The sequence below is a fragment of the Mus caroli genome, unplaced genomic scaffold (assembly GCF_978045245.1).
Source record: "Mus caroli unplaced genomic scaffold, Mus_caroli_1 scaffold_5, whole genome shotgun sequence".
Taxonomy (NCBI): domain Eukaryota; kingdom Metazoa; phylum Chordata; class Mammalia; order Rodentia; family Muridae; genus Mus; species Mus caroli.
The window spans coordinates 79601260-79624987 of NW_028227260.1; the positions used below are offsets into that span (position 1 = coordinate 79601260).

The following is a 23728-nucleotide window of genomic DNA, read 5'->3' on the forward strand; positions in this document are numbered from 1 at the left end:
TTACAGGCATGTGCTAATATACTCAGCATACAGCCAATATATTTGATTTAACTGAAAATGTTTTGTAAGCAGCTAGAAAATTGCAAGAGTATTGATTTAGAATTTCAGTCAGGAATAGGCATACAGGTATTGTTTAAAAAGTGACTGTTATGTTTCAAAGACATTCCAAATAGCATCACTGTCCTCTTTGCTTTATTTGTATGAACATGGGAAGGTTTACTCTAAAATTGTTTGTTACTATAATTGTTACATTCATATTTCTGCTATGGGAAGATTAACTAAACATGTATGTCAAAGATGGTAAGTAAAGTTCTAAAGAGGACTCACAAAGACACAATTCACCTATCTCAAAATAATTCACGCAGACTACACATTCTTGTGAATAGGAACTCAAAGAGAATTCTTCATCTTACTTTAAGTGGTAAACTACTACTATTTAGGTTTCAAATACTACATTTTCAAATTGACATTTTAACCTATATATAAGTATTTTGCAAGTTTTTGCAATGTTTTGAAATTTAAAACAAGACACTTAATGCTAATATATAAAAATTAAAGTGTAAGGCATTAAGTACCATGATAGCCCACAGGAAAGACAGAATCTGTCTGTTGAGCCGTGAGCAAAATGTTGTCCATTCTTCAGCTGTATTCCTAACACAATCACAGTTTGCATTAGGTACTTCCAGAAGCCATATTTTCTTGTGATATATATTCACTGTATTTGTTAATTTAAAATAGCAACAACTTCATATGTCATACCTGTAATGCTAGCACTATTGAGTCTGAGATAAGATATTGCCATAAGTTTGAGGCCAGTATGGGTGACACTGTGAATTCTGGAACAGTTTAAACTACAGAGTAAGACAATTATCTTAAAAAACCCCAAATAACTAAGTGAATTCACAGATACACAGATATTGCAACAATTTAAATAAAAAGTCACTTATATAAGTGCATTCTGTGAAGAAAATAATTTAAGCATATAGACATGAAACAATTATGATCAAAAGGTTATGAAGATTAATTTACTTTTCCCCCTTAAATGCTAAGTCTTTTAAACAAAAGGCCTCCAGATTATTAAAGCACACTTTGTCATGTGCAATAGCAAATCCTTCTAAGAAACTATCAGTGTGGGTTTGACTCTTGAATCTCTCTTTAAATAGACTCCATAGGGAAGCCTTGATAAAGGATACAATGGCAGAGAAGACATTTCGAGTCAGTTGGAAAGCATTGAGTCTTTTAAAAGCAATAACTTTTTTTAGTATAGAATTAATAATATCCCCAAAAGGAGCTGTCTACAACTAAATCTGGCATTACCATTTTACCAGGTCAGATGAGGTTGAGGAGGGCAATACTGCATGTACTGTGAAGAGTTTGAAATTATTTTCTTTAAAAAAATATACACAATATCTCCTCACCTGACCTAACCCCTGAGACTTAAGTAAAAGCTGAATGGCAGTTCTTCTAAGGTAAAGGTTTCCAGCAAATAGACTGAGGTCACAGTTTTGTACTCATCTGATTGACAGTAAGATTGCCTAGAAGTAACTTTATAGAAGTGAAAAAATATGCAATGGCTAGGTTAAACAAATTGCCCTCCAACAACTTTTAATATTGTGCTGTTTTCCAATAGAATACTCTCCCTCATAATCATAAGCCTCAACATTAAATGTATTAGTCTTTGTTTTCCAAGTGTTTGGTTTTACGTGGTGTGTGTGTGTGTGTGTGTGTGTGTGTGTGTGTGTGTGTGTGTCTATGTGTGCTAAATGTTTTTTGTTTTTGTTTGTTTGTTTTTTGTTTTGTTTTGTTTTTCCATTTGGTTGGTTGGTTGGTTTTTTTATTTGTCTGTGTGTCTTTCTTTTTTCTTTTTTTGTTTTTCCTTCTTCTTCTTTTTTTTTTCTTCTATTTTCCCCCCCTTGGTTTTTCAAGACAGGGTTTCTCTGTATAGCTCTGACTGTCCTGGAACTCACTTTGTAGACCAGGCTAGGCTCAAATTCAGAAATCTGCCTGCCTCTGCCTCCCGAGTGCTGTGATTAAAGGTGTGTGCCACCACGCCTAGCATGTGTATTCAAATAAGAGAGAAAAATAAGATGTGGAGTTGGATGGGTGAGGAAGATATGAGAAGAAAATCTGTAATCAAATGTATTGTGTGAATTATATTAAAATAAAAAGGTGAACAGCCACTTCTATTGATAAAGGAATGGGACGAAAAGAAATCTCAAAGAAAAGAGGGACACTAAAGCTTACCCATTTTCATGGGGTCCTTGTGTATGGCTTACTGACTAGTAACCTGCCACTCAGTACATGAGAGAACTATAAACTGCTTTATTTCCTTAGAAGGCATTTCTTTGTAAATTCAGAGGTGAATCATCATTTTTGTAAAGAGAATTCAAGTATTAAATATTCAATTGCCTGTAGAATTTTCAGAGTTAATGCAAACAACATATAGTACCACAAATATCCTCGAAAACATTAAATTTAATTTACAAAAACTGAATAATTTTTAAAGTGACTATCAGAACTTCCTATTTAAACAAGCCCTGTAATTAAATAGTTTGTGAAGTTGAAAACAGAATCCCAGGCATAGCAAAGTATCCCTGTGGGTGAGGATTCCATGTCAAAGAACAAACAACATCAGGTAAGCATTCCATCATCAAATGGAATGCTCAGAATATTCAGCAGAAAAGAATTAGGGAAGTTGAGACAGTCAGTTTGCTTAACCAGTTGAGCTTTCTCTCAATGGCTTACCTTCCAAATTCTCCTTCTGATTGTACTCTCTACTATAACATGGGATAAGAGATGTAGGAAATGTTTTACTTTCTCACTTTTCTCAGGACAGAATGTTTTCTCTATTGTGGTGTTTACTCTCCCATTCACAGTTACAGTGGGCAGCCCATACCCTGATAAAGTGGCTCTGGAGGTGATAGCAATGATTAGGTATGAAGTTGGGGTGAGACAACAAGACAGCTGTGCTTCCAGAACAAGTTTTCCATTGAGTCCAATGTATATTACTACTTCTAAAATCAGAAATGAAGTAAAAATAGTCACCATTATTATTTTAATACAATATAATAAATTTTAGGGAGGGGACACTTATATGTTTTCAGTGAGCAATCAAGACATGTGATTGATAAAACAATTACATTTACAATAAAATCAAAATGCCATACATAAAAATAAGTTAAAATCTCATTTTTCCATGTTCTTTGCTCATTCTTTAACAAGAACACTTTCTGGTTTATAGTTAGTCTTAAGGGCTCCCTCTGCTCTAAGTAAGAGCACCCTTAAATGAAGCTGCTAGAAATAGGGACTTGTCATTGACAAGTAAGTCTGTGGTTTAAATTCTTCCTACAGATGCCCATATATTTTGGTTGATTTATTTGCCAACACATAAATTTTCCACTAGTAAATCTATATTTGGCTATTACTCCTCCATAGCACAATCATAAAAAAGGTTTTACATATACTATTATTTGTTTCTATAAAGACTGTCTGTATTCACTATGGGTTAAACAAAGGCACAGGGCTTATCAATATGGACTCATCAGAATATTTTAAGGAATTTGTCTTTGACAAATGTACTTCCTTTTCATAAACCAAACCTTAATGCCCATAATTTAAAGACGTTTGAGTTGTCAATAGAAAATTGAGAATTACTGGTGCATGGAATATATAATAGCATGTACTAAATCTACAATTTTGAATAAAATCATGAGGAAAGTAATTGTATATGGAGAAGAAATAGTTTCCAATTGTAATTTGATACACTTCAGAGTTCAGGAGCCAGAAAAATAAAGGATGAAGCAAGAAAGAAGACTGAAGGAAAAATAGTAATTATCTCATTAGATATGTGTACTATCAAATATTTTTTAAATTGAATTTGAATAATGTGAAGTGTTAGTAATGAATGAAAAAAGCATAAGGGTTGAAAAATTGACCAGTTAAATAGCAAACGTGTAAATTATAAATGACCATAACAGAACAATTTATATAAAATAGTTGGGAGAATCATATATAAAAGTAATTGAATGGTCCTTTCTTCCAACCCAGCTCCAAACTTTGTTTCTGTAACTCCTACCATGAGTATTTTGTTCCCCAATCTAAGAAGGAACAAAGTATCCACATTTTGATCTTCCTTCTTCTTGAGTTTCATGTGTTTAGCAAATTGTATCTTGGTTAGTCTAAGTTTCTGGGTTAATATCCACTTGTCAGTGAGTGCATATCATGTGTGTTCTTTTATGATTGGGTTACCTCACTCAGGATGATATTCTCCAGATCCATCCATTTGCCTAATAATTTCATAAATTCACTGTTGGATCTATCCCATATACAACCACCACACCCAGACACTATTGCATATGCCAGCAAGATTTTGCTGACAAGACCCTCATATAGCTATCTCTTGTGAGGCTATGCCAGTGCCTGGCAAATACAGAAGTGGATGCTCATAGTATCTATTGGATGGAACACAGGGCTCCTAAAGAAGGAGCTAGAGAAAGTACCCAAGGAGCTGAAGGGGTCTGCAACCCTATAGGTGGAAAAACAATATGAACTAACCAGTACCACACAGAACTGTGTCTCTATTTGCATATGTAGCAGAGGATGGCCTAGTCAGCCATCAATGGGAGAGGCCCTTGGTCTTGGGAAGATCATATGCCCCAATACAGGAGAATGCCATGGCCAGGAAGCAGGAGTGGGTGGGTTGGGTATCCGGGTGGGGGAGGGTATAGGGGACTTTTGGGATAGCATTTGAAATGTAATTGAAGAAAATATCTAATAAAATGAATAAAAAGAGTAATTGAATGAATCAATGTGAATCCAATAAGGTATTATGTCATGAGAAATAATGTAATACTTGTCCACAGGAATAATCTCACTGGAAAAACTGACAGTTCAGAGCATAAGTCTTCAACCTTTTCCTGTACAGGTCCAGATAAATAGTTTATATTCTCTGTGATATATTATTATGGTTGTGACCAGTAAAAGCTTGTTTTCTATCAGATGGAAGGATTTAGTTTATGCATCATGTTTTTCTGACCTGTAATACAGGGTAAAAGAGAATAACACAAGGGTTCTTCAAGAAGTAGAGATGGCAAATTTCGGATCTTGATACATATGATGACCAGTCCTACAGCAGCTTGAGTGACTGTAGAAGTGTCCCATGGCAGTGCTGGTGGCTATGGGTCTGGAAGCCTAAAGGAAGTATCCACAGAACCCCCATACACAGCTTACATAGGAAATCTCCCTTTAAAACTAGTTCCAGGTGACATAGATGCTATCTTTAAGGATCTCAGCATACAGTGGGTGCGGCTAGTTAGAGACAAAGACACAGGCAAATTTAAAGGATTCTGCTATATAAAATTTGATGAGGTGGATTCCCTAAAGGAATCTATGACTTATGATGGAGCACTCTTGTGATAGGTCACTTTGTTTGGCAAAAGGCAGAAAACAACATAAAGTTAGCTTTGGATTCAGGAACAGACCGGATAACAGAGGAATGGGTGGCTCTCAAGAATCTAGTGGTGGACCAGATTCCCGGGATGACTTCAACTCTGACTCCATCGATGGATGACTTTTAGTGGGTGGCGGGCAGTGCAGTCACCCTGGGGATCGGCGAGCAGACCTCCAATGGAGAGTCACTTTCAAGATGGTCCTCCTCTGCATGGTTCCAACATGGACTTCATAGAACTCACAGAAGAGCACAAGAGAGCACAGCTGCAGCTTAAACCTCAGACAGTGGCAACACCCCTCAAACAAGTAGCCAGTCCCAACTTAGCCACTTTGGGGGAGGCAGGCCCAGAGAGGAGCAAAAATGAGCTTAGGTTGGGTAGAAATGGGGCATGAAGAGCTGGAACAAAACCACAGCAAGACCACAGCCTGTGGCCCTGAAGGCCCCATTCCGGCCTGGCACTGTCCTCCTTAAGGAGGAAACAGAGCTTGTGAGTTCCGGTCGCAATTAACGAATGGTTTCTAGGAAATTCTTGGCTTTGCTATACCTAACTAATGCCTGTTTTGTGCTTTCTTTCTCTTTTCTTTCTCTCCCCTCTCACTCCTGGCCTCTTCCTGCTCCTTCCCACAAGGTGTGGATTTGGATCAAGTGTGGAAAGTGGGCTGAGGTGCTTCATCCTTCTTTGCTTCCTTCCTTCCTTCCTTTCTTCTTTCTTTCTTTCTTTCTTTCTTTCTTTCTTTCTTTCTTTCTTTCTTTCTTTCTTTCTTTCTTTCTCTTTCTTTATTTCCTTTATGTGCCCTGGCTATGCTCCAGATGTGCTGTTCTCTGCTTTTTCTCAGAGCATCTCTCCAACCTGCATGTCGAGTTCTGTGTTGCGGTGGCTTCTGGGAAAGAGCTGGAGCTACTAGCTAGGTGGCTGCTGGTAACTTGTTGGTATCCAGCTGGGATGAGCATGAAGAATTGGAGACATATTGCTTTAAAAGACAGAAACATGCTTGCTGGTCCTGACAGGTTGCTGTGTTTGCTGGCCTATCACCTACCACAACATCCTGTTCAGTCATAGCAGGCTCCTATCAAACAGCAAGGCCAGAAGGGTATAGGGGAGTCTGGACATTCTGCACTGGTGTGCCAGTGGCCACATGTCTTTACTCTTGCTCACTCTAAGACCAAGTAGAAGCTTGGAAATTCCCTGAATTTCCTGGACCATGGAGACCCCTTGGGGGCACAACCCCTGAAACTAATTGCTTCCTGCAGCTGAGGCCAATAAAAAGCAAGGGTGGTGCTGGAGCTGTACCAGGCAGCTGTGCTTACACTGAGTCTGTGCTCTTTCCTTTGTATCTGTCTGTTCCAGGGTGCTTTTCCCAAGAGGCTGCTCCCTGACTGTAGCTCAAGGCCTAGACCTGGCACTTTCTCTGATCAGTTGCACAGCTGTTGAAATGCTTAGTACTTGGATGTTTAGAAACCACTATGTTTGCTGCTTCCTTTGTGGGGCAGACCCCTGCTACCCCAGACAGTGTTGAGCACTCACTTAAGAGCAAGGGTATCAGGCTTTGCTTTTAGCTTGAACATCTATGTGTCAACAAATGGAAAATGATTTGGCACCAAGTCTCCATCTGTACCAGTTTTATCAGGGAGTGATCTGCCAGCCACTAGAGCCTTAAAGAGGGCTGAGTGGTGCACAGCTTCCTTATTAGCTAGCAGTTTGCTGCCAGCCTACCCCTTGGCTAACGATTGTCTTTGTCTCAAAGGCAATTTACAGAACTTTCACTTCTTCCCTTGTCTGCTATCTTCTCTGCTTCTGGCATAAGAACCATTTGGTAACACCAATACCTAACAAGACAGATACACATTCTGTGGTGGTAATCAAGTCTGATACTTTCAGATGATCTAATCCATTTCCAATGCAGAAAAGACAGAATAGGCACATCCATCCACGTTGCTGGACTCACAGCTGACTCTGTAAGAATGGAATTCCAAACACTTAATATATTCAGTTCTATGACCAAAAGTGATACTATGGCTATGGTATTTTGTGAATGATCTTTTAAATAAATAAATAAAACCCCTCTTACATAAACACACACACACAGAGAGAGAGAGAGAGAATAAAACAAGAAATCAAATTTTTGAATAGGGAAGCCTTTGTCAGATCTAATATGTATAGATATAGATCATAACTTGCTGAAAGCTAAAACAGTATCATTCACTTTAGTAACACGTTAAAGAAAAAAATATGGGTCTAGTACAAGTATGCCAAGACTATAAAATATTTTATTCCTTTTTTCCAAATTAGGAAATATTAAATCATATACTTGTCATAAATTATCTAGCTCAGTTCTTGAAAACATCTTTGCCTGTCCATTGTCCTGTTAGCACTAATATATCATTTTATTGTAAAGGAAAATCATGAAAATACAGGTGTCTTTTAATGGGTTCTTGCATAATCCTAATTCTACCTTCTATTCTTTAAATGTGTTAAAAAATAATAACTGGATTGGGATAAGAAGTCAAATGGCCAGAATTGTTTAACTCTTTTATCATACCAAACTGGGATCTAACTATATGCTAATCCATTCCTTTTTTTTTTCCTTTGAGTCATAGTAAGAAAGCAAATAAATCATCTTGATAATTTCTTTCCAAGCCATTTGTTTTCAACTTCGAAGAAGGTTTTTCTAAATATACTTAGCTTAGTAGAGAGATGTTTGTTCCCATTGTATAAAACAACTAAATTTTGACATCTGCAATTTAGAAAGCATTTTATTTTGTGAAGGTGTACTTTTCTGGCAGCCAACATCACATTAACAGAAAGTGCTGTAAACTACAGAGATTGCAAAAGAAATAGCAGGGAGGATACAGATATTTGAGAAACTCCTGTTTTCTGAGCAATTGAATATATTGACAAGTGCTTTCCAGCCTGCTCATCTTCTCTGCTTTTCTGAATTTTGAAGTAATTGCAAATGTCAGAGTCCTAGGCTCTACTGGGTTTGAGACCATATTATTTCTGTCTTGTGAATAAGAAGCCTGAAGCCACATTATAAAATGAGTTTAAAGTAGAAACAGCATAGATGAATTTTAAAATTTTAAAAGCAAGTGTATCAGAGTTCAGAGAGAATATTCTGAAAATAGTATCTTACATTCATGCTGAGAACTTAAAGTGCATTTATGATAGCATTAATGTTTTTCTCTATATAGCATGATGCTCCATAATTCTTGGTAAGAAATAAAATAGCACAGTTGAGGAGAAATGAGAGTAAACCTTGACTGATGTTAGATTTATTCTTGATAAAGGGGACATAATTTGTGCTATACTAAAACATCAGGGCATTTTAAGTTACAGGCAAAACAGAGTTTCACAATGCAGACCAACAAATTTAGGCATGAAGTATCTAAGATTTTGCTTATTTATTTATTCATAAAATAAAAATATCACTTCAAAAGTTGAAAAGAGTTGTGTGGTTTTTTTTGTAGAAAGCTTAGAGTTTTCGTGTAGTATGTAATTGACAAAGTGATACTTCTGCCAATTACATAAAAATAACATGTAAGAGCCAGGTGTGGTGGGGCATGCCTTTAATCCCAGCACTTGGGTGGCAGAGGCAGGCAGATTTCTGAGTTCCAGGCCAGCCTGGTCTACAAAGTGAGTTCCAGGACAGCCAAGGCTACACAGAGAAATCCTGTCTCGATAAACAAACAAACAAACAAAACAAAAAACAAAACAAAACAAAATATAAGAAAAACTTATTAATAAAGAATAAACTGACAAAATAAGATAGTTTATGCTGTCTAATGTTAATTACTGACCTGTAATTCTATGCAATGAATAAAAATATCTTTACTTTTCTATCTCAGAGATTATAGCAAATTATTGAACACCTTTGAGCAATACATTGAAAGGCCAGTGACTAAGCTACATTATCAAAACACCCATGGAAGGAGTTACAGAGACAAAGTTTGGAGCTGAGACAAAAGGATGAACCATCTAGAGATTGCCATATCCAGGGATCCATCCCATAATCAGCCTCCAAACGCTGACACCATCGCATATGCCAGCAAGATTTTGCTGAAAGGACCCTGGTATAGCTGTCTCTTGTGAGGAGATGCCGGTGCCTGGCAAATACAGAAGTGAATGCTCACAATCAGCTATTGGATGGGGTCCCCAATGGAGGAGCTAGAGAAAGTACTCACAGAGCTAAAGGGGTCTGCAACTCTATAGGAGGAACAACAAAATGAACTAACTAGTACCCCCAGAGCTCATGTCTCTAGCTGCATATGTAGCAGAAGATGGCCTAGTCGGCCATCATTGGGAAGAGAGGCCCCTTGGTATTGCAAACTTTATATGCCCCAGTACAGGGTAACACCAGGGCCAAGAAGTGAGAGTGGGTGGGTAGGACAGTGTAGGGTGGGGGGGTGGTATGGGGAACTTTTGGGATACCATTTGAAATGTAAATGAAGAAAATACCGAATAAAAATTAAAAAAAGAATTGTCATGATGTACTCCATAAATTTCTATAGTTCCAATATTAATTGAATAAGAAATTTGAAAGAAATTATGATTAAACTTGCTCTAAAATGATGGTAGGTACACTATTAGAGAGGTCCACTAAGTCTGTAATGTTACTGTAGAAATTGGTGGGGAAATCTCTAATTTCTATTGGCACAGGTGAGTGGCATTAGTGCCAAATTATGCATGGCACCAGAAATTTCCTAAATGAAATATGATTTCTTAGTGGGTAAAAGCTTTAACATGATTTCGGTGACTAAGTCCTTAACATAGAATGATTTAGACACAGGGATAATCTAACAAAATAGCTAACTATGAAATAATAATGTAGCTAATAAAGGTTCTTGAAATTTGTTTTCAAACACATACACACACACACACAAAAATCGTGTTGGAAAAAGAGACAGCAACGACTTGAAAAAGAAAAAAAGCCAACCAAACATTTCCTTATATTTCCATTATCCTCATATTTAATTAAATGTTCACAGTTTAAAGAATGTAGCATACCTAGATGCTATACTATTTATTTTTGAAGTCTTATCATAATCTTTTGTCAGTGTTATTCAGTTTTCAAAATAGAAAAAGAGGAGATGTAGTTTAACAGGCTATGGAAGTGATGACAGTGAACTATTCTACTCTGATTAAGAATGTATTCATTAATCAAACAATTTAAATGAAATTTTAAAAGTAGTTCACTGTCTTAAAGCAACTTTAAAAAAATATTTATTTTCTTCGTTGATTTAGGGGTTTAGCAGGAAAAAGTGTCTGCCACTCAATGCTGGCAGCCTGAGTTTCATCCCTGGAATCCATGTAAAAAGCTGTTGTGATGGCATATATTAGCAGTTTTATCACTCCTGCTATTAGATGGAAGTTTGGAAACAGAAGAACCACCCCAAAGCTTCCGGAATACTTAGCCTGAAGTAACTAGCATCACAGAATTAACAGGAAATACCCTGTCACAAAACATAACAAAGACAGGAACAGACTTGATAGAAGTTGTACATTGATCTCTCCATCACTGCCTTGGAATATAGGTGTGTAAATGCACAGACACAAACACTCACATACACACACACACACACACACACACACATGCTTATACAAAATAAAATAAATGTATATATTGTTAAATAATTTTAAGTATAATTTAATGACCACATTTGATTTATAAGCAAATTTTTTGGGGTGTGTCTGTTTTCAATTTTTTCAATTTTTTATTAGATATTTTCTTCATTTACATTTCAAATGGTATCCTCAAACCCCCCTATACCCTCCCCCTGCCCTGATCCCCAACCCACCCACTCCTGCCTCCTTGCCCTGGCATTTCCCTGTACTGGGGCATATGATCTTAACAAGACTAAGGGACTCTCCTCCCATTGATAGCCAACTAGGTCATCCTCTGCTACATATGCAGCTAGAGACTAGAGCTCTTGGGGGTATTGGTTAGTTCATATTGTTGATCCTCCTATAGGGCTGTAGACCCCTTCAGTTCCTTGGGTACTTTCTCTAGCTCCTCCATTGGGGGCCCTGTGTTCGATCCAATAGATGACTGTGAGCATCCACTTCTTTATTTGCTAGGCACTGGCACAGCTATATCAGGGTCCTTTCAGCAAAATCTTGCTGGCATGTGCAATAGTGTCTGCATTTGGTAGCTGGTTATGGGATAGATCCAGGGATGGAGTAGTCTCTGGATGGTTCATCCTTTTGTCTTAGCTCCAAAACTTTGTCTCTGTAACTCCTTCCATGGGTATTTTGTTCCCTATTGTAAGGAGGAATGAAGTATCCACACTTTGGTATTCCTTCTTCTTGATTTTCTTGTGTTTTGCAAATTGTATCTTGGGTAATCTAAATTTCTGGGCCAATATCCACTTATCAGTGAGTGCATATCAAGTGACTTCTTTTGAGACTGGGTTACCTCACTCAGGATGATATCCTCCAGATAAATCCATTTGCCCAAGAATTTTATAAATTCATTCTTTTTAATAGCTGAGTAGTACTCCATTGTGTAAATGTACCACATTTTCTGTATCCATTCCTCTGTTGAGGGACAACTAGGTTCCTTCCAGCTTCTGGCTATTATAAATAAGGCTACTATGAACATAGTAGAGCTTATGTCCTTATTACCAGTTGGAACATCTTCTGGGTATATGCCCAGGAGAGGTATTGCTGGACCTAGCAGTATTACTATGTCCAATTTTCTGAGAAACTGCTAGACTGACTTCCAGAGTGGTTGAACAAATTTGCAATCCCACCAACAATGGAGGAGTGTTCCTCTTTCATCACATCCTCGCCAGCATCTGCTGTCACCTGAATTTTTGATCCTAGCCATTCTGACTGGTGTGAGGGGGAATCTCAGGGTTGTTTGATTTTCATTTCCCTGATGATTAAGGATGTTGAACATTTTTTCAGGTGTATAAGCACATTTTCAATTTAACGACTTTCAATTGAAATGTCACATTTTATCTCTCTTCTATGATAGAAAACATCTATTTACTATCATAACTAATGTGGTACCATCATGTTTTCCACCTTCTGAGAAATACTAACATATTCTAAAAACATTAAGTATATGATGCAGTATGTTTGAACAATTATGTGTATTTGTATAAATCCACATCAGCATAAGTGTCTTAAATAAAACCCAATGTTCTCTAGGTATTGTTGTCCTATTTTTCACGACAGGCAACCATTTTCTGTCATGAGGCATTAATAATCTCCAGAATATTATGTGAATGAAATCACAGTATTTTGTGCTTCAACTCTAACCTTAGCTTCATATATATTTTTTTCAGATTCACAGATGCTATTGTATGTTATTAATGGTTCATTCCTTTTTAATTACTACTGAGCAGTGGTCAATTATATGGTCAGACAATCTCTTCCTGTACTCACCACATGCTGGATTTTTTCTTTTATTTTAAAATAAATAATGCCACTTTAAAAAAAGTTTAAACTGGTTATAATAGTATTTTTTATCTTGCCTTATGTTTTTCTGAAAGTATTGTGTTTTCTGAGTTAGTAGCATGCAAACATAGCATATTGAGATCCAAGTTTAAACTCCAACTTTAAAAAAAAATAAGTATTATGCAGGACTTAGCAGTGCCTCTGATTATAATTCTAACCTTGATTGAGATAAATTATGTATAAACATTCTGTATCACCTGTAAACAACTAAATAAATGTGATATTTGTTGTTAATTCAAAAAAAAGTTCCAATAATGGATTATGTACCCATATAATGGACAACCACTTTACCTTCAATATGGCTGATGATGTTCAAATTATCAACTGAACAGGTATGGTAAATAGAAATACTGCTCTGAATAATGTAGGCAGTTATCATTCAATTATTTAAAGACCCACATAGAACAAAAAGCCTCTTGAGAATGTGGGGGTACTCTGTTGTTTTGCTATTTGAAACAGGCCTTCTCTGGAATTCACTCTAGTACTGAAGTATCTGCTTGCCTTTCAAACTTCTGGCTTTCTAAGGAAAAATATTACACTATTAGACTTCCTAATTTTCAAGACATTAAATTCAATTTGAAACTACTATAGTTCCTCTATACCTCCAGTTTACCATTTACAGATCTTGATACTTTTTGGTCTCAGTAATCTCATGAGCTAATGTTTAGTTTATATGTGCATATAAATACAAACACAATTCACATGCATAATAGGTGCATGCATTGCTTTTGTCTATATGGAGAAATCTCATTAATGCAAAGTCAATGGACTTAAAAACCATTTAGGTAGATGGTTAAGAGTAGGAATTCCGAGTAATAAGTGCCTAATCAGTACTGTATTTAAGAATAAACAACATAGGAAATCCCAATAAAAGAAAAATATGCCAAACAAAGAAAATTGTGTTATTAACAAGGGGAAAGATACTATTTATCTGCAAATCCTTCCAATTATGTAGAAAAAAAGAGTTACTTCAAATATTCCTTCTTGAAATTATTTCCATATATTTTATTTTTCATGAAAATTATCAATTTATTTTCATTTTTGTAGATCTGCATAAAATTTGTCTTTCATTTTTTTTCAAATTATCTCATTGATTGATCATTATTTTGTGTCCAGTTCTTTTTTCCTCTCCCATAGAATCCAATTATCCTCATTGAATTTCCAATTGAAAATGATTATTTTTAAATACAATATATTTTAATCTCCTTCATCTTCTCCAGGATCATTTCTATCTCCTAACTCAATCAACTCCATGTTTTCTCTCTGTCTTTCCATAGAAAATAAGCAACCACACAAACAAACCAGACAAAAATTAAAAATAAAAAATGATGATCAAAAGTTTCAGAAATACATAACCCAGAAAACTCAAAGACACACACACACAGAGACACATACACATACACACAAACACACATGTACACACACACATACACACACCCACACACACACACCCACACACACACACACACACACACACACACACACTATAGAAACATAAATCCAGAAAACATCAAGCACAATATCAGTAAGGTTAAAAATGCCCAAACAAAGCTGACAATAAATCCCCCAAAATACATCTGTATTCATTGTTTTGGCTATCTACTCCAGGACCTTAAGTGCCTAGTTGAATTCATTTTGTTGAATTCATTTTGTCTGTAAATTTCTTGTCTTAAACACAGGTTTATACTTTGTGTGTGTGTGAGTGTGTGTGTGTGTGTGTGTGTGTGTGTGTGTGTGTATGTGAGTGTGTGTGTGTGTATGTGAGTGTGTGTGTGTATGTGTATGTGTGTGTGTGTTTTTCTGTAAATAAATTAGATTTCAGTTTTATTTGAATTATTATACTTAAAAAGTATGCTGGTTATACATATCTGTATATAGCAAATGCTTAGATTTTCATTTATTTCTACACTTAAGAGTTAAAACATTTTCATTCTGTGGCTTACAATTAAGTTCATGTATTCATATTGCATACTTAGATTTTTTCCTTTAGACAACAGGTATCAATACCTCATGCTGAACAATTAAAAATTAGCTGGTTTTTAATTTCTTCTTATTTTCTATGTCCTCAAACATCACACACAAACACACATGTACAAATTCCAAGGAATCTAATGCTCCTTTCTGACCTACTCTCATTTGTATGTATGTATTCAATGTATACATGTATATGTATATATATGCATACATATACATATATATGTATATATATATGTATATAAACAAGCATACATATAAATATACACACACACTCACATTTTAGTTAAATATTCCAAATGTCATTCTGCTATATTCACAAATCAGTGTTCTGCTCTGCCATCACCAGAGAAACTTTCTACATGCAGTAGATCGCAACAAATACAGAGTTTCACAACTGGGCAATGTGCAAAGAGTGAGAGACCTTGGAACATATCTCAGTCCTAAATGAGATATCTGCACAAAATCCCTCAGCACACATAACTCTATGGCAGAAGAAAATAGGTACAATATAAAGCTGTGTGATGATAGAGAACTATAATATACTTCAGTTTTAGCAGTATGAAAATGAAGAATGTACAGATTTTTAAGACTTTGTACTAGAGACATGGATGATGTACCTTTATAGGTTATAATTTATATTCAAAGCAATTCAACCACTTACAGAGTTTGATTACTATTAACAAGCATATTAAGCCATTTAACTATGTTGAATCATGAAAGAGAATAGTTTTATAATCTCCAGAAGACTTCCCTTAAATACATTTATATTTAATCCTCTTCAATGATTCCACAACTAGGAAAACTAATGACTGCTTTTTCAAAGAAAATTTCATATAACTCCTGTATTATAATTATAAGTTGGTTAATAACAAAATATAAATAATATTATAAACATATTCTGGGGGACAACCCACTATTATTCTGCTAAATGCACATAGTGTTAAACTGACTATTAATAATTTATAATTAACCCATAGATTAACATATCTCTCAACCTTCATTTAAAAAACTATTTGTATTAGATGTTAGTTAACAAAGACCTGCAACTGGTCAAGATGTATAGAAAAAGAGATTGTGGAATTCTTAACCCTAAATGAGACATGTATGTCACACACCCTTCTTTCAAGTCTCTGGAATCATTGCTGAAGAGTAAAGAGAAAGAATGTAAAATGTAGCATGTGACTATAAGAAAACAGTGTTTTCTGCACATAGGAGGATATTTACAAATGTGAACTCATGTATAGGTCTTGTTTAGGTGAATATATTGTTGAAATTTCATGGTAAAACTTCCTTGTCATATAAATAGATACTATTTCACATCAGGTTTCCTGATCCTCTGGCTCTTTTTAAGGGAGCTGCATAAAGATTTTACAATATGATTCATGGTGGTTTAGATTTTTATTTTAGTGGATAATAATTGTTAGTGATATTGGGTTATTTTAGATATAACTACTAACCATCGGGATGTTGTTCATGACAGGGGCAGTAACGAGTTTCACACTGTAAACAATAAGAGCTTCATAAAAACAAACAGGACATGAATCACTGAGAGAATCCTTATGTTCAGAGACTGGAATAATTAATATTATTTAAATATCCATGGCAATGTGTGCATTCAGCAGAGTTCATTTTCAAATACTTGTCATATTTGTAGAATTTTGTATACAAAAAGAAAATGTTCAAGTCTAAGTGGATCAAAGAACTCCACATAAAACCAGAGACACTGAAATTTATAGAGGAGAAAGTGAGGAAAACCCTGGAAGATATGGGCATAGGGGAAAAATTCCTAAACAGAACAGCAATGGCCTGTGCTGTAAGATCAATAATCGACAAATGGGACCTCATAAAATTGCAAAGCTTCTGTAAGGCAAAAGATACTGCCAATAAGAGAAAAACGGCCACCAACAGATTGAGAAAGGATTTTTACCAATCCTAAATCTGATAGGGGACTAATATCCAATATATATAAAGAACTGAAGAAGGTGGACTCCAGAATATCAAATAACCCTTTTAAAAAATGGGGATCAGAGCTAAACAAAGAATTCTCACCGGAGGAATACCTAATAGCTGAGAAGCACCTGAAAAAATGTTCAGCATCCTTAATCATCAGGGAAATGCAAATCAAACAACCCTGAGATTCCCCCTCACACCAGTCAGAATGGCTAGGATAAAAAATTCAGGTGACAACAGATGCTGGCGAGGATGTGGGGAAAGAGGAACACTCCTCCATTGCTGCTGGGACTGCAAGCTGGTACAACCACTCTGGAAATCAGTCTGGTGGTTCCTCAGAAAACTGGACATAGTAATACTGCTAGATCTAGCAATACCTCTCCTGGGCATATATCCAGAAGGTGTCCCAACCGGTAAAAAGGACACATGCTCCACTATGTTCATAGCAGCCCTATTTATAATAGCCAGAAGCTGGAAAGAACCCAGATGTCCCTCAACAGAGGAACGGATACAGAATTGTGGTACATTTGCACAATGGAGTACTACTCAGCTATTAAAAACAATCAATATATGAAATTCTTGGGCAAATGGATATATCTGGAGGATATCATCCTGAGTGAGGTAAACCAATCACAAAAGAAGTCACTTGATATGCACTCACTGATAAGTGGGTATTAGCCCAGAAACCTAGAATATCCAAGATACAACTTTCAAAACACAAGAAAATCAAGAAGGCAGAGCAACGCATTTGGACTTCATTCCTCCCTAGAATACGGAATAAAATATCCACGGAAGGAGTTGCAGAGACAAAGTTTGGAGCTAAGACGTAAGGATGGACAACCTGAGACTACCCCATGTGGGGGTCCATCCCATAATCAGCCACCAAACGCAGACACTATTGCATAGGCCATCAAGATTTTGCTGAAGGGACACTGATATAGCTGTCTCCTGTGAGGCTTTGTCAGTGTCTGGCAAATACAGAAGTGGTTGCTCACAGTCATCTATAAGATGGAACACAGGGCCTCCAATGGAGGAGCTAGAGAAAGTATCCAAGAACTGAAGGGTCTGCAACCCTATAGGTGGAACAACAATATGAAGTAATCAGTACCCCCAGAGCTCGTGTCTCTAGCTGCCTATGTAGCAGAAGATGGCCTAGTCAGCCGTCATTGGGAAGAGAGGCCCCTTGGTCTAGCAAACTTTATATGCTTCAGTACAGGGGTATGCCAGGGCCAAGAAGTGTGAGTGAGTGGGTAGGGGAGCAGGACGGAGGGAGAGTATAGGGGACTTTTGGGATAGCATTTGAAATGTAAATGAAGAAAATATCTAATAAAAAAGGAAAAAAATGTTGTTCTTAAATATGTATGGGAGCACAGACACTCAAATAGACAAAGAATTTTAACACTAAAACCAAACCAAAATTTGAATAAGGTTGAGTTCAAGTTATATTGCAAAGCCACAGTAACCAAAGAGTAAGGTGCTTAGTATTTAGTATATGTACTGTACTATGGCAATGTCATATATTATTGTACTTGTGGTACAAAGTTTTGATCATTATCTTGAGTTAGCATAATATTTTATAAATGCTATGAAGTGTATGCCTGAGATTAATATACAGGAAGAGCCCTGTTTTTGCTTATTTCTGCTCTATTAAAGGATTTAGTGACTTTGAACAAAAAATATACCTCACAATTAAACTTACAGGGCTAAAAACAAATGGCTGATAAGAACTTAAATAAATGTTCAATATCCTTAGTCATTAAAGAAATGCAATCCAAAATTACTTTGATATTTCATCGTATACTAGTCAGAAGACCTAAGATAAATAAAGCAAATAACAGCTCATACTGGGGAGGATGTGGAATAGGGAATATTTTTCCATTGATGAGGGAACTGGGAACTTATACAACCACTATAGAAATCAATATGGTAAGAATTTGGAAGCTGGGAATAAATCTACCTGAAGATCAATCTGCATTATTCTTGAGCATATATCCAGGGGACCCTACTTACTGGGACATAGACACATGCGTGCTCACCCATATTTATAGCTGTTCTATCCATAGTAGCCATAAATTGGAAGCATCCAAAATACCCATCCACAGATTAAATTATAAAGAAAATGCACATTTATACTATGGACGATTACTTAGATGGTGAAAAAAAAAAAAAGACATCATGACATTCACAGCTAAAGTATGGAGTTATCTAGTAAGATTTATTGTGAATAGGATAACCTCATAACTATATAACTGTATAACCTCAAATAACTATAGTGATAATTCTGGAATTTTGGTTTCTTTTAAAAAGAGAGAAAGATAAGAATATGTTTTCATTTTAATTTCAGGTATGTGGATATGGGGCAGCTATGGTTTGCCTTGTGCTCTAGCAGAGGTGTGGTTTGCCAGCTGCACATAGTTTCTGCAATTGTATGGCATTTATAATTCTGGGAACCAATAAGAATTTGGTGGTAGTTGGTCTTCATTTGTTGAGGTTGAAGTTTGTTAGTAGTCATGCTTAAAGAATAAACAAGAAGAAAGAAATTAGATTCAAGGATCTCTGTTTCTCTCCATTATAACCTTTCTCTCATATCTAATTATAGGAGTGAAACTGGGGTGATGATAGAGAGTGGAAAAAGGAAAACTTACAATCTAACTAAGTTGAGCTACAGTAACCCAGATCCCAAATATGGTATGCATCTGGTTATATTTCCATGTTAGCTGTTATTTCTTTAATAAGCAAGCTACAATCCATATAACCACAGAGGTTAGATATAGAGTAATAGACTGAAGGATCCCTTTAGGAAGGGGAAATTTAAAGTTATATAGATAATTATGGAGGGATGAGAGGGCAGAAACTAGAATGGGAGGATTAAGTATAAAAGAGGAAGGAAGAAGGGGATGAAAGAAGAAATATGAGGAGAGATAACTAAAACTAAGGGCTATTTGAACGATCATATGGAAATCTAGTACAGTAGGTACATTTTAAAACATATACATATATGAAAAAAACTTGAATGGAATCAGCTAATAATTGTGGAGATAAAGCGACAACAAGATCTCTCTCTCTCTCTCTCTCTCTCTCTCTCTCTCTCTCTCTCTCTCTCTCTCTCTCTCTCTCTCTCTCTCTCTCTCTGAAATGAAATCTCCTGTGTCAGGAATAGGTTACATACATTTCATAGCTTTTGGCTGAAGTGGCCATGTGGAAACTCCCAAACAACCCAATCTATTGTAGCTGCTATAGGTTATTCTTCACAAACTGATGGTAAGACCCTGTTGCTGAAAGAGCACCGACATAACTCCCATTCAGCTAGTGCCTACCTGTAGCCTTTACTCCTACTGACTAATATCCACAGTAGTGGAAGTTATTCTGAAGGATACAAGAAAAGAAAGCTAAACACCAACCCAGCTACAAATGTTTTGACCTTCAATGGTGACCTGACTTCAAGATATGCAGGTACAATAGAGGAACAAAAGTAGAAGTAACCAACCACTATCTGATTGGATTTAATGTCAACTCTCTGAGATGTAACTCATGCCCACCACTACCTGGTTCTACAAAACCAAAGTCTAGATAGGCGGTGGCCCGAGGGGAAACCAAATACTATTGTTCTGTTAAACTTTAGTTCAGGAAGGGAAGTGGTTTTCAATCTGTGGGCCAAGATTTGCATATAAGGTTTACATTACAATTCACAATAGCAGAAAAATTGAAGTATGAAGTAATTACAAAATAATTTTATGGCTGGAGCGGGGGTTGTCACCACAACATGAGCATCAACAGTATTAAAGGATTAGGGAAATTAAGGACAACTGCACTAAAGGAACATAGCAATAAAATAGCTCTTAATGTCATTTTTGCTATATTGTCTTGTTCAGACCAACAAATGGACAAAGTGAAGAGCGTGAGAGTCCTTGGAACACTCAGAACTAAATGAAATGTCTTCATCAAATCCCTCCCTGTAGGGCTCTGTCAAAGAGGAAGCAAAAAGAGTATAAGAGCTGGTGGCAATGAAAGACACCTAAGTAAAATGCTTTCTTGACACAACAGGGATGACACATAAATGAACACACAGAGATTATAGTAACAGGCATCCTGTCTAAACAGGTATAAGACAGGCAGTGTACCAGCACTGAGAAAGGAAGTGGACACAAGCCTTCATGGCTATTCAAGAAGCTATCTCCAACCTGTTTCTGAGAAAGGATCAGTTTTTTTCCCAAAGGAGGCTCAGTGAATATGCAAAACATACTTAAGGGCATGTCCAGCAGGAAATGGCCAACATAAGATAAAAAACAACATTTCTTCTTCTTCCTCCTCCTCCTCCTTTATTATTATTATTATTATTAATTATTGTCTCCTAATGCTTTTTCTTGACCTGCCTTCCTTCTTTCTTTTCTTCATTCCTTCTTTCTTTCCTTCCTTCCTGCCTCCATTCCTTCCTTTCTTTTCCCTGCTACAGGTTTTTGCTTATATATTATGGTTTCTAATTTTGTTTCTTTATGGAATTTCTGTGTGTTCATATATGTATGCTTCTGCATTTATATGTTTCTTGTCCTTTCTCTTTCTCCTTTATGTTCATTTATTTGTTTTGTCCTATTTAGTCATGTTTTTATTTGTATTTGTTTATTTTTGTTCTTTTAGATAATTTTTGTTGTTGTTGTTTTCTGATGAAACAGAGCAAAGGCTGTGGAGGGCACTTGGCTGAAATCTGACATTGGCCAAGGACAAGGGAATGGGCTCCAGGCAGGAATCTGACATTAGGGCATGACAAGGATGTAATCTCAGGCAGGAATCTAATTTTATGCTAGAACAGGGAAGTAAATTCAGGGGAAATCTTAATCTTAGGGTAGAACAAAAGAAGTAGGCTTCCAGCAAGAATTGGATTTTGGGCTTGGACAGGAATTGGGCTCAGATATTTTGGCCATTCTGACAAGCCCATGGAAACAACTTTCAAGGGAGTAATCACAGGACTTTGCTTGTTGCCTTGTTTGTTCCTCATTGTACTGCTAACCCTTAATACTTGCATACAATTAAAATGGCTTCAGCTTTACCATCACAACAGAAAAGAAAATCATGTGTGACTTCAAAGAGAATCTGTCCTATATTACACTGGACTTTGAGAAAGAGATGACTACTGCTGCTTTCTCTTCCTCCCTGGAGAAAAGCTATGGGCTGCTTGATGGTCAGGTCATCCCTATTGGCAATTAGCAGTTTCACTGTCCCCAAGACTCTTTTCCAGCCCTATGTTCTATGTATAGAATCCTGTGCATCCATGAATTTACTTTGAATACCATCACTAAATGGAACAGTGACATTTGCAAAGACTATGCAAACACAGTGCTGTTCTTGGCACCATAATGTATCCAGGCATTGCTGACTGGATGCAGAAGGACATCACTACTCTGGCTCCCAGCACCACAGAGATCACTCTTTCTGACTGTAAGTACTCTGTGTGGGCTGGTGCCTCCATTTTGGTGTCACTGTCTACCTTCTAGAAGATGTGGATCAGGAGTATGAGTCTAACCCCTCCATTGTGCATTGCAAATGCTTCTAGACAGACAGTTACTGAACTGTGTTTTTACACCCTTTTATTGACAAAGTCTAACTTGTGAAGAAAATCAAAAATAAAGAATAAAAAACCTAAGACAACCTCGATATGGCTTTATGTGTTTTTGTTTGTTTGTTTGTTTGCTTTGATTTTGTTTTTTGTTTTGTTGCTTCTGACTCAGGATCTAAAAAATGGAAAGATTAAGGTGACTGCAGTTGCTTAGAGCAAACATCCCCCAAAGTTTGACAATGTGATTGGGGAGTTTGATTGTAATTTTTTAAAAGTCATTCCAAGTGTCTAAGAGATACTTGGCTGCAGGAAGTCCTTACCCCTCTCCAAAGCTCTCCAGAATCCAGATATGTAGTCTACACCCTCAGAACCTAAGTTCATGCTTGGAGGAGATTGCTTTTTTGTAAATGATGCATATTATGCCCAGATCTCAAGGTCCTCACCGACCACCAGGGACCACAAAGAATCCAACTCGAATGTAAAGCAAGGAATCTTTAGCTTGGACCCTCCAATTTCTCTAGCACAGTGGAAAGTGTGGAAGGTGCTAAGCTGCTATAAGCCTTGCCTGTTTTATAATGGTTGCAGGATTGTATGCATACCCTATCAATTTGATGTAAGAAGGCTTTGGACTTTTTGTGAGTGGGCTGAGGTATTGAGATGGTAAGGGCTTGCCTGCACACTCTCTCTTGAAACCAGTTTAAGTGCATGCCTTACAAACAAACAAACAAACAAAAATCTATTTTCAGTGAAAAGAAAGAAAAACAAAAAAGAAACAACCTTTCTTTTCTAGATTCCATCTTTCTTTTATTCCTTCTATGGTCACATTTCTCTTACTCTGCCTTTCCTACTTTCTTTGCTGCTGGCTTGTAATGATCAAATCGAGGCCTATCTTAATAACCTATGGATATTCTTCTGTCAAGAACTTTAATGGCATTTATCACATCTATTCTTCTATTAAGCTCTCTATTCTTATTTTCCAGAGATTAGAACAGGGACATGTTAGGGTTTGAGGTGTTGCTTCTTTAGTATATAATATTTAAAGTCTGTGTGAAAATGAGTTTTATTGTTATACATTTCAACTTCTATGTTGGATAGTAGTACATGGAAATTTTAAGTGTGATTAACAGGTATTTTCAGTTTCATATGATTTCTAAATATGTTCTTTCACTTGAATGAACAGTCTAATCAAAGTGTCTCTGACTATTCCAAAAGAATCTAATTTGCACTTACAAAATTATCTGGATTTTCAGATGTTTCCAGGTAAATGTTTTCTCTTCAGTTTACTAGCTACTTAATCTCTTTTAGGATTTCTCAATAGTTTCCTCAATTTTCCATAATTTAT

The 23728-nt window shown here is 36.4% G+C and overlaps 1 pseudogene; it reads left to right on the forward strand.

Moving 5' to 3' along the window:
* Positions 1 to 284: 284 nt before the first annotated feature.
* On the forward strand, positions 285 to 5813 carry LOC110286273 (eukaryotic translation initiation factor 4H pseudogene; annotated as a pseudogene).
* Positions 5814 to 23728: the final 17915 nt, after the last annotated feature.